Source organism: Scylla paramamosain, chromosome 47 (genome assembly GCF_035594125.1).
Source record: "Scylla paramamosain isolate STU-SP2022 chromosome 47, ASM3559412v1, whole genome shotgun sequence".
Classification (NCBI taxonomy): domain Eukaryota; kingdom Metazoa; phylum Arthropoda; class Malacostraca; order Decapoda; family Portunidae; genus Scylla; species Scylla paramamosain.
Window position 1 is genome coordinate 8768165 of NC_087197.1, and position 15514 is coordinate 8783678.

Here is a 15514-nt window from a genome sequence, read left to right on the forward strand (position 1 = left end):
CCATGTAAAGTATTTTTCATGTGTTTTAGAGTTTTGGTGCTTAATATGCTCAAAAACATCCAAATGGCACGTTTTCTGTTAATGTCGTACTAATATCTAACCAGCTGGAAAATATTAAACACACACGTTTTCAGTAATGTTGATAGGTTTCTCAATAAGAGGTGTTTTGCACGCGTTGTTACAAGACAAGTTTTTTTTTTGCAATGTTGTTTGCTTTTCTCAAATAGGGTGCTTTGCATGCACATTATCGTTTTGGTACATAACAAGCTAAAAAAAAACACTCTTAATAGACTTTTCTGTTAATATCGTTTTATTTCAAAATATCGGGTAATTTGCATGCATTTTTGCGTTTTGGTACTTTTCAAGTTCAAAAACACTCAAAACACCCGTTTCGGGTAATGTTCTATTCCTCCATAAAGATTGTTTTGGAGTGTTTTAGCGATTTGGTACGTAATAAGCTCAAATACACGCAAAAACACGTTTTTGATAATGTTTTATTTTCCCATGTATAGTGTTTTCCATTCTTATCAGCGTTTTGATGTAAAAAAAAAAAAACACCCAAATGACACGTTTCTGGTAAAATCGTTTTATTACCCCAAATAGGATATTTTGCATGCATTTTGTCGTCTTTGTACCTAACAAGATGGAAAACGCTTAAAACACACAAGTTCGTAATGTTGTTCTACTTGCCCATGAATGGCGTTTTGCATGCATTTTAACGTTTTAGTACGTAAGCAGAAAAAAAAAACAATCAAAAGAATGTTCTTTATTTTTCCCATACGTGCTTTGCATGCACTTAAGCGTTTTGGTACCTAACAAGCACAAAAACACTCATTATATATTTTTTTTCTAATAAATTTGTTCTGTTTCTTCATATTGGCTACTTTGTATGCATTTTGGCGTTTTAGTACCTAACACAGGGAAAAACACTCATAATACACGTGTTTAGTAATGTTCTGTTTCTTCGATAGGGTGATTTGTATGCATTTTGGAGTTTTATTATCTAACATTGCGAAAAAAAAAACTTGTAATACACGTTTTTCGTAATATTTTTCTGTTTCTTTATATAGAGTGTTATTCATATATTTTTGAGTTTTGGACAAAATCTCATAATGCACTTCTCTGTTAATATCGTTTCTTTCCTAATATCGGGTAATGTGCATGCAGTTTGGTGTTTTGCGATCTAAAAAAGCTGAAAAACATTCAACACAAATGTTGTTTCTCCTTAAAAAGTTATTTTCCACGTGTTTGAGTTTTTTGGTACGCAAGAAACTAAAAAAAAAAAAAAAATTTCAGCGATATGGTGCTTAATATACCCTAAAACAACCCATATGACAATTTTCTGGTAATATCGTTCCGTTACTGCAACGAGGGTTCTTTGCATGTATTTTGGCATTTTGGTACTTATGAAGCTCAAAAACACTCAAAGCTAAGAAGCATGGAAATAGCTCTATATGAGAAAATAAAACAACATTGTCGAAAACGTTTCTTTTTAGTGTTTTTGAGCGTACAAAACGCTAAAATGTGAGCAAAGAAACATTTATGGGAAACTTTAGCAAAAAATTCTTATTTCAGTGTCTTTTAACTTGTTAGGTACTAGACCCGATATTGCATGCAAAGAACCCTATTTAAGGAAACGAAACGATATTAACAGGAACGTGTATTATGAGTGTTTTTATTTTTATTTTTTTATGTACCAAAACGCTAAAACACGTGAATATTACTCTATATGAGAGAGAGAGAGAGAAAAAAAAAAAAACATTCACAAAACCAGTAGCAAAACCACCAGAAACTTGTCATTTAGGTGTTTTGAGCGTATTAGGCAGCAAAACGCCAAAAAAAAATGCAAGGAAAACACCCTATATGGGAAAACAAGATAACATTAACAAAATCTAGTGTTTTTGAGCTTTTTACGTACCAAAACGATGAAAGGCGTCCAAAACAATATTAGCAAAAACGTATGTTCTGAGAATTTTTTTAGCTTGTTAGGTAACAAAACTCCAAAATGTATGCAAATTACCCTATATAGGTAAAAGAAACGATATTAACATAAAGGTGTATTATGTCTTTTTCAGCTTCATATATACCAAAAGTCTAAAACACGTGAATAATACTATATTTGCAGAAACAAAACATTACCAAAAGCGTACTTTATGAGTTTTTTTTTTTTCCATGATAGGTACCAAAACGCCTAAAAGCATAGTGAACACCATACATTAAAAAAAAAAAAAAAAAAAAAACAGACCAACATTACGAAAAACTTGTTTGCTGAGTGTTTTTGAGCTTGTTAGATACAAAAACACCAAAGTGCATGCAAGACAACCTGTATAGGAAAAGCAATCAATATTAACAAAAACTTGTCTTTTGAGTGTTTTTCAGTTTCTTACGTACTAAAACTCTAAAACGCATGAAAAACACCCTTTATGGAGAAAGAGGACAACATTACTATAAACGCGTGTTTTGAGAGTTTTCCCGATCATTAGCTACCAAAACGCCAAAATGCAGACAGCACACTATTTGATGTAAAGAAATTATATTACCGGAAACGTGTCATTTGAGTGTTTTGACCATATTAGAAACCAACCCCACAAAAAAACAAAACAAAAAAAGAACATGGAAAACACTCTATAGAGCAAAAAAAAATATAACATCGAAAACGTGTCTTTTGAATGTTTTTGAGCTTCTTACGTACCGAATTTCTAAAAAGCGTGCAAAACATCCTTTATGGTGAAATAGAACTTACCAAAAAGGTGTGTTTTGAGTGTTTTTGACCTTGTTCGGTACGAAAACGCCAAAATGCACACAAATTAACGGACATTGAGAAACGAAAAGTTATTAAGAAAAAATATTATTATGAGTGTTTTTCAACATCTTATGTACGAAAACACTAAAACACGTGAATATCACTCTATATGGAGAAAAAAGCATTAACCAAACAAATGGGTTTTTTCCTCATGTTAGGTACGACAATCTATACAGAATACCATATATAAAAAACAGAACATTACCAAAAACGTATATTATAAGTGTTTTTGAGCTTCTTAGGTAATAAAATACTGAAACACGTGATTAGCACATCCATTTAGGCGTTTTGGTTTCTAAAAAGCTGGAAAACGCTTAAATCATACGTTTTTGGTAATGTCTCCCGATAAAGGCTATTGTGCACGCGTTTTAGCATTTTGGAACGTAAGAAGCTCAAAAACACTCAAAAGACACCATTTTGATAATGTTGTTTTGATTTTTATAAAGAGTGTCTTCCATGCTCTTTAGAGTTTTGGTGCCTAACGCTGAAAAGCCCCGAAATAACATTTTTTCTGGGAATGTCGTCTCTTTACCCTATAGAGGGTGAAATGGATGAATTTTTGCGTATTGGTACGTAATAAGCTGAAAAACATTCAAAATACACGTTTTTGGCAATATTATTCTGTTTCTCCATGAAGTTTCTTTTCTATGCATTATAGTGTTTTGGTACGTAAAAAGCTGAAAACACTCAAAAGACACGTTTTTGTTTGTTTCTCCAGTATAGCTTACTTTGCATGCACTTCGGCGTTTTCGAAAACACTACTAATACATGTTTTTGTACCCTAAATGAGGAAAGGAAACGCGATTTCCAGAAAAGTGCCTTTTGAATGTTTATTGGCATGCTAGGCACCAAAACGCTAAAAAGTATGGAAAGCACCCTATAAAGGAAAACAAAACAACTTAACCAAAAACGTCTGTTTTCAGTGTTTTTGAGTTTCTTACCTACCGAAACGCTAAATCGCATGAAAAAAAAAAAAAAAAAAACACAGAGAAATAATATTATCAGAAACAAATATTTCGAATGTTTTTGAGTTAGTTAAGTAGAAAAACGCCAAAATGCATATATAGTATCTTAACTGGGAAAATGAAAAGACGTTACTAAAATGTGTACTATTGTTTTTTTTTTTTTTTAACTTATTAGGTACGAAGTCGCTAAAATGCATGAATATACATACATTACATATACATAACATTACCAAAAACGTATATTTTCAGTGTTTTCACATTGTTATGAATGAAAACGCCATAATGCATGTAAAGCCCCCTATTTGGGGAAAGGAAACGAGATTTCAGAAACGTGTTTAAAATATGTTCTTCAGCGTGTTAGGCACAAAAATGCTAAAAAGCATACAAATCACCTGATATGGGAATATAAAACAACAATAAGAAAACGTTTCTTTTGAGTGTCCTACGTACCAAAACGATAAAAAAACATAGAAAACATCCTTTATGGAGAAACAGAATAACATTACCAAAAACAAGTATTTTTTTTTTATGTTTTATAAGATTGTTACATAAAAAAATGCCTAAATGAATCGAAAATACCCTATATGGGAAAAATCAAAAGACATTACGAGAAACGTGTATTATGAGTGTTTTTGACCTTCTTAGTATCAAAAGGGTAAAACGCATGAATAACGTTCTATATGGAGAAAAAGAACAATATTGCCAAAAAAAAAAAAACGAGTATTTTGAGTGTTATGACATTGTTAGTTACCAAAAAGCCAAAATGCATGCAAAGACCCATATATAGATATATGAAACATCAAAAACGCATGAAAATACCCTATATGGAGAAACAGAATACATTTACCAAAAACGTGTATTTTGAGTGTCTTTGAGCTTATTATGTACAAAATTGCCTATCATCAAACAAAACACCCTGCATATGGAAATGAAAGGACATTACGAGAAACGTTTGTTGTTTGTTTTTTTTTTTTTACTCTCTTAAGTACCAAATCAGTAAAAAGCTTCAATAGTGCTCTGAAGAAAAAGAACAACCTTACCAAAAACGTGTATTTTTTTACATTGATAATTACCAAATTGCCAACATGCATATAAAGCAACCTATATGAAGAAATGAAACGAAATCACTAGAAACTTGTCTTTTGTTATTTTTTGAGCGTGTTAGGCACCAAATCAGTAAGAAGCAACGAAATCACCCTATAGGGGAATACAAAACTACTAAAACGTCTCTTTAGAGTGTTTTTTTAGGTTCGTACGAAATAAAATGTCAAAATACATGCAAACACCCTGTTAGGTACCAAAGCACCAAAAAGAGCCTATATGAGGAAATGAAAGGACATGACAAAAAACGTGTATTATGAGTTTTTTTTTCAGCTTCTCAGGTACCAAAACGCTAAAATAAATGAGAAGCACACTGTATGGAGAAAGAGAAAAATATTACCAAAATCGTGTAATTTGAATGTTTTTTTTCACATTGTCAGGTAGCAAAACACCATAATGTTTGCTCGCTATACGAGAAAATTAAACAACAATGTAAAAAATGTTTTTTATGTGTTTTTCAGCGTGTTATGCACGAAAACGCTAAATAGCATAGAAAGCACTTTATATAGAAATGCAAAATAACATTACTAAAAGCATGTCTTTTAAGTGTTTTAAACTTTTTACGTTTCAAAACGCTAAACCACGTGCAACAAACACGAATAACCCTACCAAATAGAAAAACCTTACCAAAAACGTTAGTGTTTTTGAGCTTCCTAAGTACCAAAACGCTAAAACGCATAAATAGCACCCCATATAGAGAAAAAGAACAACATTACCTGAAACCTTTATTTTGAGCGTTTCTCATATTATGTAGCAAAACATCATAATGCATGCAGATCCCTATATGAAGAAGCAAAACTATATTACAGGAAACGTGTCTTTTGAGTGTTTACTTGAGTGTTAGGAATCAAAATGCTAAAAAGCATTGAAAGCACCCTATTTGGCAATATAAAATAACATTACCAAGAAAGTATCTTTAGAGTGTTTTTGACCTTCTTACGTCCAAAATCGCTGAAACGCATGCAAAACAACCTTTATGGAGAAACAGAATAACATTACCAAAAACATGTATTATGATTGTTTTTGTGCTTGTTAAGTACAAAAATGCCAAATTACACGCAAAGCATCCTACATGGAGAAAACAAAGGACATTACGAGAAAAGTGTATTATGAGAGATTTTGAGCTTTTTAGGTACCAAGACTCAAAAACACATGATTAGCACTTTATATGGAAAAACAACTCTACCGAAAACTTTTACTTAAACTCTTTTTCATATTGTTAAGTACCAAAAGACAAAATGCATTGGAAGCCCCCTTTATCGGGAAACGAAACGACATTATCATCAACGTGTCTTTTGAGTGTTTTTCAACGTGTTAGACACCAGAACGCTAAAAAAAAAAGCATGGAAAGCACTCTATAAAGGAATACAAAACAACATTACTAAAAACGTGTTTTATAGGTTCTTCTGTACAGAAACGCTAAAACCCAAGCAAAACACCCTTTATGGAGAAGCAAAATAAATATTTCGTTGATAAATTACATTCAGGACAGTTAGGGAACATCCCTTACAGAAGAATAAGATCGCAAAAGAATGATCCTAAATGGATGACTGAGGTTAAAATATTACATAGGGCGAAAGAGAAGTATATATGAGATTAAAGACAGGGGAAGTGGTTTTAAGGCCACAATATAATGAATTAGAAAAGTCAGGAGTTTAACAAGGAAAGCTAAAAATAGTTATGAATTAAAGGTAGCCAGCCAAGCGATGATGGACCCCAAGGGATTTTATCAGGCATATAAGACGAAGAATAGAGAAACAATAGTTCCTTAAAGACAGCAGAATGGGACCTGCTTAGTTGTTGGGAAGAGATTAGTAAAACTGTGAGCGAGTATTTTTTAATTGTCTTTGCCCAGGAAAACATGCAGGATTTGCCGAATAGTGAGAAGATATTTAGAGTAGAAGAGGATGAGAAGCTGACAGATATTACCATAACTAAAAGAGATAGTGGAACAGGAAATAGATAAGTTGAAAAGTTCAAGTCACCAGGACCAGATGAAATATATTCCACAGTATTTAAGGAAAGGAAAAAGGTTATAAGTAATCTGTTAGTTTCTGTCCTTAGGAAATCACTTTAGTCATGTGAGGTATCGGTAATTTGAAGGCAGGCGAATATAGTACCTACCTTTAAGAAAGGAGATAAAACTTTAACGTCTAACCTGTCAGCTTAACTTCTGTTGAATGTAAAATAATGGAGTCAATAATAGCAGATTCTTCTTGCAGATTTACTTATTTCTTATGTTCTTATGTTCTTATTACCAAAAGCGTGTATTTTCAGTGTTTTTTTGCTATTACGTGAAAAAAATGCCAAAATGCATACATAGCACCCTATATGAAGAAAACGAGCGACATTACGAGAAACATGCATTATGAGTGTTTTTGAGATTCTTAGGTACCAAAACGCTGAAACTCATGAATAACACTCTTAATTGAGATACAGAACAACCTTACCAAATGCGTGTATTTTGAGTGTTTTTCACATTCTTAGTTACCAAAACCCGAAATTGCATGCGAAACTAGCTTTATGTGAAAAAAAAAATGACATTACCAGAAGAGTGTCTTTTGAGTGTTTTTGAGCGTGTTAGGCAATAAAGCACTATAAAGCAGGGCAATCACATTACATGGAAATAAAACCAAATTTTACCAAGAACTTGCTTTTTAAGTGTTTTTGAGCTCCTTACATATTGAAACGCTAAAACGCATGCAAAACACCCTTTATGGAGAAACAGAAAAACATTACAAAAAAAACATGTATTTTGAGTGTTTTTGATCATGTTACCTATAAAAACGCTTAAATACATGCAAAGAACCCTATATTTGGGAAACGAAAGGACATTATGAGAAACGTGCATTATGAGTGTTTTTAAGTTCCTTAAGTACCAAAAAGCTAAAACCCACAAATAACACTCTTTATAGAGAAAAAAAAATAAATAAAAAAATAGCAATTTTTTTTTTTTGTTATTCATCTTCATAGGTACCAAGATGCCAAAATTCTGGCAAAATTCAGGGAAATTATGTGGAAAAAAGAACATTATCAAAAAAGTTAATTCTAGATTTTTATCGGACTTATGTACCAAACTCTAAAGTGCATGCAAAGCCACCTATATATGGAAATTAAACGACTTTACTAGAAACCTGTCTTTTGAGTGTTTTTTTTAGCATATTAGGCAACAAAACGATAAATCGTACCATTGAAGTAACTCAATATTGGAATCCAAAACAAAATTACTGAAAACATGTCTTCTCAGTGTTTTACGTAGAAAAACGCTAAAACGGATGCAAACCTACCAATACGAAGAAATAGAAAAACATCCCCAAAAACGAATATTTTGAGTGTTTTTAATCTTGTTACCTACAAAAAACGCGAAAAAGAATGCAAAGCACTTTATATCGGGAAACAAAAGGACATTACGAGAAACGTGAATAATGAGTGTTTTATAGTTTCAGAAGAACCAAAAGGCAAAAAACGCAAAAACTCGTGTATATGGAGAAGTTTCTTAGTTACCAAAATGCTGGTACTCATGAATAACACTCTTAAATGAGAAACATAATAACCTTACGAAATGCGTGTATTTTGAGTGTTTTTCACATTCTTATTTAGCAAAACCCCAAATTGCATGTAAAACTAGCTTTATGTTGGCAAGAAATGACATTACCAGAGGAGTGACTTTGAGTGTTTTTGAGCGTGTTAGGCAATAAAGCACTAAAAAGCAGGGCAATAACATTACATGAGAATGAAACCAACTTTTACCAAGAACTTGCCTTTAATTTTTTTTTGAGCTCCTTACATACCAAAACGCTAAAACGAATGCAAAACACCCTTTATGGAGAATTAGAATAACATTACCAAAAACATGTATTTTGAGTGTTTTTGATCATGCTACCTATAAAAACGCGAAAATACATGCAAAGAATCCTATGTTTGGGAAACGAAAGGACATTACGAGAAACGTGTATTATGAGTGTTTTTAAGTTCCTTAAGAACCAAAAAACTAAAACCCACAAATAACACTCTTTATAAAGAAGAAATAAATAAATATATAAAAAAAGGCAATTTTTTTTTTGTTATTCATCTTTATAGGCCAAAATTCTGGGAAAATTCTGGTCAATTATGTGATAAAAAAATATTATCAAAAAAGTTAATTTTAGCTTTTTTTTTCGGAATGTTATGTACCAAACTCTTAAGTGAATGCAAAGCCACCTACATGAGGAAATTAAACGACTTTACGAGAAACCTTACTTTTGAGTGTTTTTCAGTATGTTAGGCACCAGAAAGATAATAACATGGAAGTCACTCAATATGGGAATCCAAAACAAAATTACTGAAAACGTGTCTTTTCAGTGTTTTTTCGTAGAAAAACGCTAAAAAGGATGCAAACCAACCAATATGAAGAAATAGAATAACATTACCAAAAATGTATATTTTGAATGTTTTTCAGCTTGTTACCTAAAAAAAAATGCAAAAATGGATGCAAAGTATTGCAAAACAAAAGGACATTCTGAGAAACGTGTATAATGAGTGTTTTATAGTTCCACAAGAACCAAAAGGCAAAAAACGCAAAAACTCGTGTACCTAGAGAAGTTTCTTAGATACCAAAATGATGAAACTCATGAATAACACTTTTAATTGAGAAACAGAATTACCTTACAAAATGTGTGTATTTTGAGTGTTTTTCACGTTCTTAGTTACGAAAATCTCAAATTACATGCGAAACTAGCTAGTTTCCTAGATACAAAAATGCCGAAATTCATGAATAACACTCTTAATTGAGAAACAGAAAAACCTTACTAAATGCGTGTATTTTGAGTGCTTTTCACATTCTTAGTTACCCAAAAACCCAAATTGATTGCGAAACCAGCTTTATGTGGTAAAAAAAAAAAAAAACGAAGCGTGATAGGCAGTAAAGCACTAAAAAGAAGGGCAATCACATTACATGGAAATAAAACCAATGTTTACCAAGAACTTGCCTTTAAGTGTTTTTGAGCTCCTTATATACCAAAACGCTAAAACGCATGCAAAACACACTTTATGGAGAAACAGAATAACATTACTAAAAACATGTATTTTGAATGTTTTTGATGATGTTACCAATAAAACGCTTCAATACATGCTAAGAACCCTATTTGTGGGAAACGAAAGGACATTACAAGAAACTTATATTATGAGTGTTTTTAAATTCATTAAGTACCAAAAAGCTAAAAGCCACAAATAACTCTCTATTGAGAAAAAATAAATCAATAAATAAAAAAATACGATATTTTTTTTTCTTTCTTATTCATCTTCACAGGTACCGAGGTGCCAAAATTCAAGCAAAATTCATGAAATTTTCTGAAATAAGAACATTATCAAAAAAGTTAATTTTAGCTTTTTTTTTCTCAACTGTTATGTAGCAAACCCTAAAGTGCATGCAAAACCACCTATATGGGGAAATCAAACGTCTTTGCCAGAAAACTGTCTTATGAGTGTTTTTCAGCATGTTAGGCACCAAAACGATAAATAACATGGAAGTCACTCTATATGGGAATCCAAAACAAAATTACTGAAAACGTGTCTTTTCGGTGTTTTACGTAGAAAAACGCTAAAACAGATGCAAACCAACCAATATGAAAAAAAAATAGAATAACATTACAAAAAAACTATATTTTGAGTGTTTTTAAGCTTGTTACCTACAAAAAAAGTGAAAATGGATGCAAAGCACTCCCTATTGGAAAACAAAAGGACATTACGAGAAACGTGTATAATGAGTGTCTTATTATTTTCGAAAGGATATTACGAAAAACGTGTATTATGACTGTTTTGAAGTTCCTTAAGTACCAAAACGTTAAAACCCACAAATAACACTCTTTAAAGAGAAAAAAAATAAAAAAAATAATAAAAAATTCTGCCAAAAGTCAGGGAATTTATGTGGAAAAAAGAACATTATCAAAAAAGTTAATTATTGCTTTTTTTCGGATTGTTATTTACCAAACCCTAAAGTGCATGCAAAGCCACCTATATGAGGAAATTAAACGACTTTACCAGAAACCTGTCTTTTCAGTGTTTTTCAGCATGTTAGGCACCAAACCGATAAATAATATGGAAGTCAGTCAATATGTTAATGCAAAACAAAATTACTGAAAACGTGTCTTTTCAGCATTTTACGTAGAAAAAACGCTAAAACGGATGCAAAGCAACGAATATGAAGAAATAGAATAACATTACCAAAACGTGTTTTTGAACTTTTTACCTATAAAAAAAACGCGAAAATGGATGTAAAAGCACTCTATATTGGGAAGAAAAAAGGACATTTAGAGAAAGGTGTATAATGATTGTTTTATAGTTTCACAAGAACCAGAAGACAAAAACCGCAAAAACTCGTGTATATAGAGAAGTTTCTTACATACCAAAATGCTAAAACTCATTAATAACACTTTTAATTGAGATACAGAACTACCTTACCAAATGTGTGTATTTTGAGTGTTTTTCACATTCTTAGTTACGAAAATCCCAAATTACATTTACTAGATTATTTTGTTACATTATTATTTTGAGTGTTTTTGATCATGTTACCTATAAAAAAGCTTAAATACATGCAAAGAACCCTATGTCTGTGAAACGAAAGGACATTACGAAAATCGTGTATTATGATAGTTTTTTAAGTTCCTTAAGTACCAAAAAAAAACTAAAACCCACAAATAGAGAAAAAAATAAATAACTAAAAAAAATTGAATTTTTTTTTTTGTTATTCATCTACATAGATATGAAGATTGCAAAATTCAGGCAAAATTCAGGGAAATTATGTAAAAAAACACATTATCAAAAAAAAATTTTTTAAGCTTTTTTTCCGGAATTATGTACCAAACCCAGAAGTGCATGCAAAGCCACCTATATGGGGAAATTACACGAATTTTTGGCGTCTTTTGAGTTTTTTTTTCAGGAATTTCAACAATATTACTGAAAACGTGTCTTTTCAGTGATTTACGAAAAAAAAACGCTAAAACGGATGCAAGCCAACCAATATGAAGAAATAGAATAACATTACCAAAAAGATATATTTTGAGTGTTTTTCAGCTTGTTACCTACAAAAAATGCGAAAATGGATGGAAAGCACTCTATATTGGGAAACAAAAGAACATTACGAAAAACGTGTATAATGAGTGTTTTATAGTTTCACACGAACCACAATGCAAAAAAACGCAAAAAATCGTGTGTATATAGAGAAGTCTCTTACATACCAAAATGCTGAAATGCATGAATAACACTTTTAATTGAGAAACAGAACAATATTACTAAATGCGTGTCAAAAACACTAAAAGGCAAGTTCTTCTTAAAAGTTGGTTTTATTCCCATGTAATATGATTGCCCTGCTTTTTAGTGCTTTATTGCCTAACACGCTCAAAAACACTCAAAGACACTTTTCTGGTAATATCATATTTTTCCCACATAAAGCTAGTTTCGCATGGAATTTGGGGTTTTGGTAACTAAGAATGTAAAAAAAACACTCAAAATACACGCATTTAGTAAGGTTGTTCTGTTTCTTGATTAAGACTGTTATTCTTGAGTTTCAGAATTTTGGTATCTTAGAATCTTCTCCATACAGTCGAGTTTTTGCGTTGTTTGCCTTGTGATTCTGGTGAAACTATAAAACACTCATTATATACGCTTCTCGTTATGTCCTTTTTTTTCCTTATATAGAGTGCTTTGCATCCATTTTCGCGTTTTTTTTATGTAATAAAGCTCAAAAACACACAAAATATATTTTTTTTGATAATGTTATTCTATTTATTTATATTAGTTGGTTTGCATCTGTTTTAGCGTTTTTCTACGTAAATCTTTTAAAACACACGTTTCCAGTAATTTTGTTTTAGATTTCCATATAGAGTGACTTTCATATTATTTATCGTTTTGGTGCCTAACATGCTTTTAGGTGCCTTTTGCTTCCCAATATAGAGTGCTTTCCATCCATTTTCGCGTTTTTTGTAGGTAACAATTTAAAAAACACAAATAATATACCATTTTGGTAATGTTATTCTATTTCTTCATTTTGGTTGTTTTGTATCCATTTTAGCGTTTTCTACGTAAAACACTAAGAAGATACATTTTCAGTAATTTTGTTTTGGATTCCCATATAGAGTGAGTTCCTTATTATTTATCGTTTTGGTGCCTAACATGCTGAAAACACTCAAAAGACAGATTTCTGGTAAGGTCGTTTAATTTCCTCATATAAGAGGCTTTGCATGCACTTTAGGGTTTGGTACATAACATTCCGAAAAAAAAGGTAAAATTAACTTTTTTGATAATATTCTTTGTTTCATAAAATTTTCCTGAATTTTCCCAGAATTTTGGCATCTCGGTACCTATGAAGATGAAAATAAAAAATTCCTATTTTTTTTTCTAAATAAAGAGTGTTATTTGTGGATTTTAGCTTTTTGGTACTTAGGGAACTTAAAAAAAACACTCATAATCCACGTTTTTCGTAATGTCCTTCTGTGTCCCAAACATAATGTTCTTTGCATGTATTTAAGCGTTTTTTAGAGATAACATGATAAAAAACACACAAATTACATGTTTTTGGTAATGTTATTATGTTTCTCCATAAAGTTTGTTTTGCATGCGTTTTAGCGGTTTTGTATATAAGGAGCTCAAAAACATTTAAAGGCAAGTTCTTGGTAAAAATTGGTTTTATTCCAATGAATAGTGATTGCCCTGCTTTTTAGTGCTTGATTGCCTATCACGCTCAAAAACATTCATAGGATATTTTCTAGAAATGTCATGTTTTCCCATATAAATCTGGTTTCGCATGAAATTTGCGTTTTTAGTGACTAAGAATGTGAAAAAACACTCAAAACACACGAATTTGGTAAGGTTGTTCTGTTTCTCAATTAAGAGTGTTATTCATGAGTTTTCATCATTTTAGTATATAGGAAACTTTTCCATATACACGTGTTTTTGCGTTTTTTGCCTTGTTGTTCTTTTGAACTATAATACAGTCATTATACACTTTTCTCGCAATGTCCCTCTGTTTCCCAATATAGAGTGCTTTGTATCAATTTTAGCATTTTTTTGTAGGTAACAAGCTCAAAAACACTCAAAATATACCTTTTTGGTAATGTTTTTTCTATTTCTTGATATTGGTTGGTTTGCATCCATTTGCATCCATACGTTTTTCTACGTAAAACACTGGGAAGACACGTTTTCAGTAATTTTGTTTTGGATTCCCATATAAAGTGAGTTCCTTATTTATTTATCTTTTCGGTGCCTAACATTCTGAAAAGCACTCAAAAGACAGATTTTTTTTAAGGTCGTTTAATTTCCTCATATAGGAGGCTTTGCATGCACTTTAGGGTTTGGTATATACCAGTCCGAAAAAGAATAACTAAAATTACTTTTTTGATCATTTTCTTTTATCATATAATAGCCCGGAATTTCCCCAGAATTTTGGCATCTCAATATCTATGAAGATGATTAACAACAAAATAAATAAATAAATAAATAAATACTATTTTTTTCATTTTTTATTTATTTAGTTTTTCTAGATAAAGAGTTATTTGTGGGTTTTAGCTTTTTAATACTTAAGGAACTTAAAAACACTCATAATACATATTTCTCGTAATGTCCTTTCGTTTCCCAAACATAAGGTTCTTTGCATGTATTTAAATACATGTTTTTGGTAATGTTATTCTTTTTGTCCATAAAAGGTGTTTTGCATGCATTTTAGCGTTTTGGTATGTAATGAGCTCAAAAACACCTAAAAGCAAGTTCTTGGTAAAAGTTGGTTTTATTCCCATGTAATGTGATTGCCCTGCTTTTTAGTGGTTTATTGCCTAACACTTTCAAAAACACTCGAAAGACATTTTCTGGTAATATTATTTTTTTCCCGCATGGAATTTGGGGTTTTGGTAACTAAAAATGTGAAAAACACTCAAAATACAAGCATTTAGTAAGGTTGTTCTGTTTTTTTAATTAAAAGTGTTATTCATGAACTTCAGTATTTTGGTATGTAAGAAACTTCTTTAATACACACATTTGGTAAGGTAGTTCTGTTTCTCAATTAAAAGTGTTATTCATGAGTCTCAGTATTTTGGTGTGTAGGAAACTTCTTTATGTACACGAGTTTTTGAGTTTTTTGCCTTGTAGTTCTTGTGAAACTATAAAACACTCATTATACACATTTCTTGTAATGATTTTTTCTTTCCTAATATAGAGAGCGTTTCATCCATTTTCGAAATTTTTTGTTGGTAACAAGTTCAAAAACACATAAAAATATATCTTTTTGGTAATGTTATTCTATTTCTTCATATTGGTTGGTTTGCATTCGTTTTAGCGTTTTTCTACATAAATCACTGAAAAGACACGTTTTCAGTAATATTGTTGAAATTGCTGAAAAAAAAAACACTCAAAAGACAGGTTTCTGGTAAATTCGAGTAATTTCTCCATATAGGTGGCTTTGCATGCACTTCAGGTTTTGGAACATAACTCCGGAAAAAAGCTAAGATATTTTTTTTCATAATGATTTTTTTTTACAAAATTTCCCTGCATTTTTCCAGAATTTGGTATCTCGGTACCTATGAAGATTTTTTTTTCTCTATAAAGTATTATTTGTGAGTTTTAGCTTTTTGGTACTTAAGGAACACTCATAATACATGATTTTCGTAATGTCCTTTTC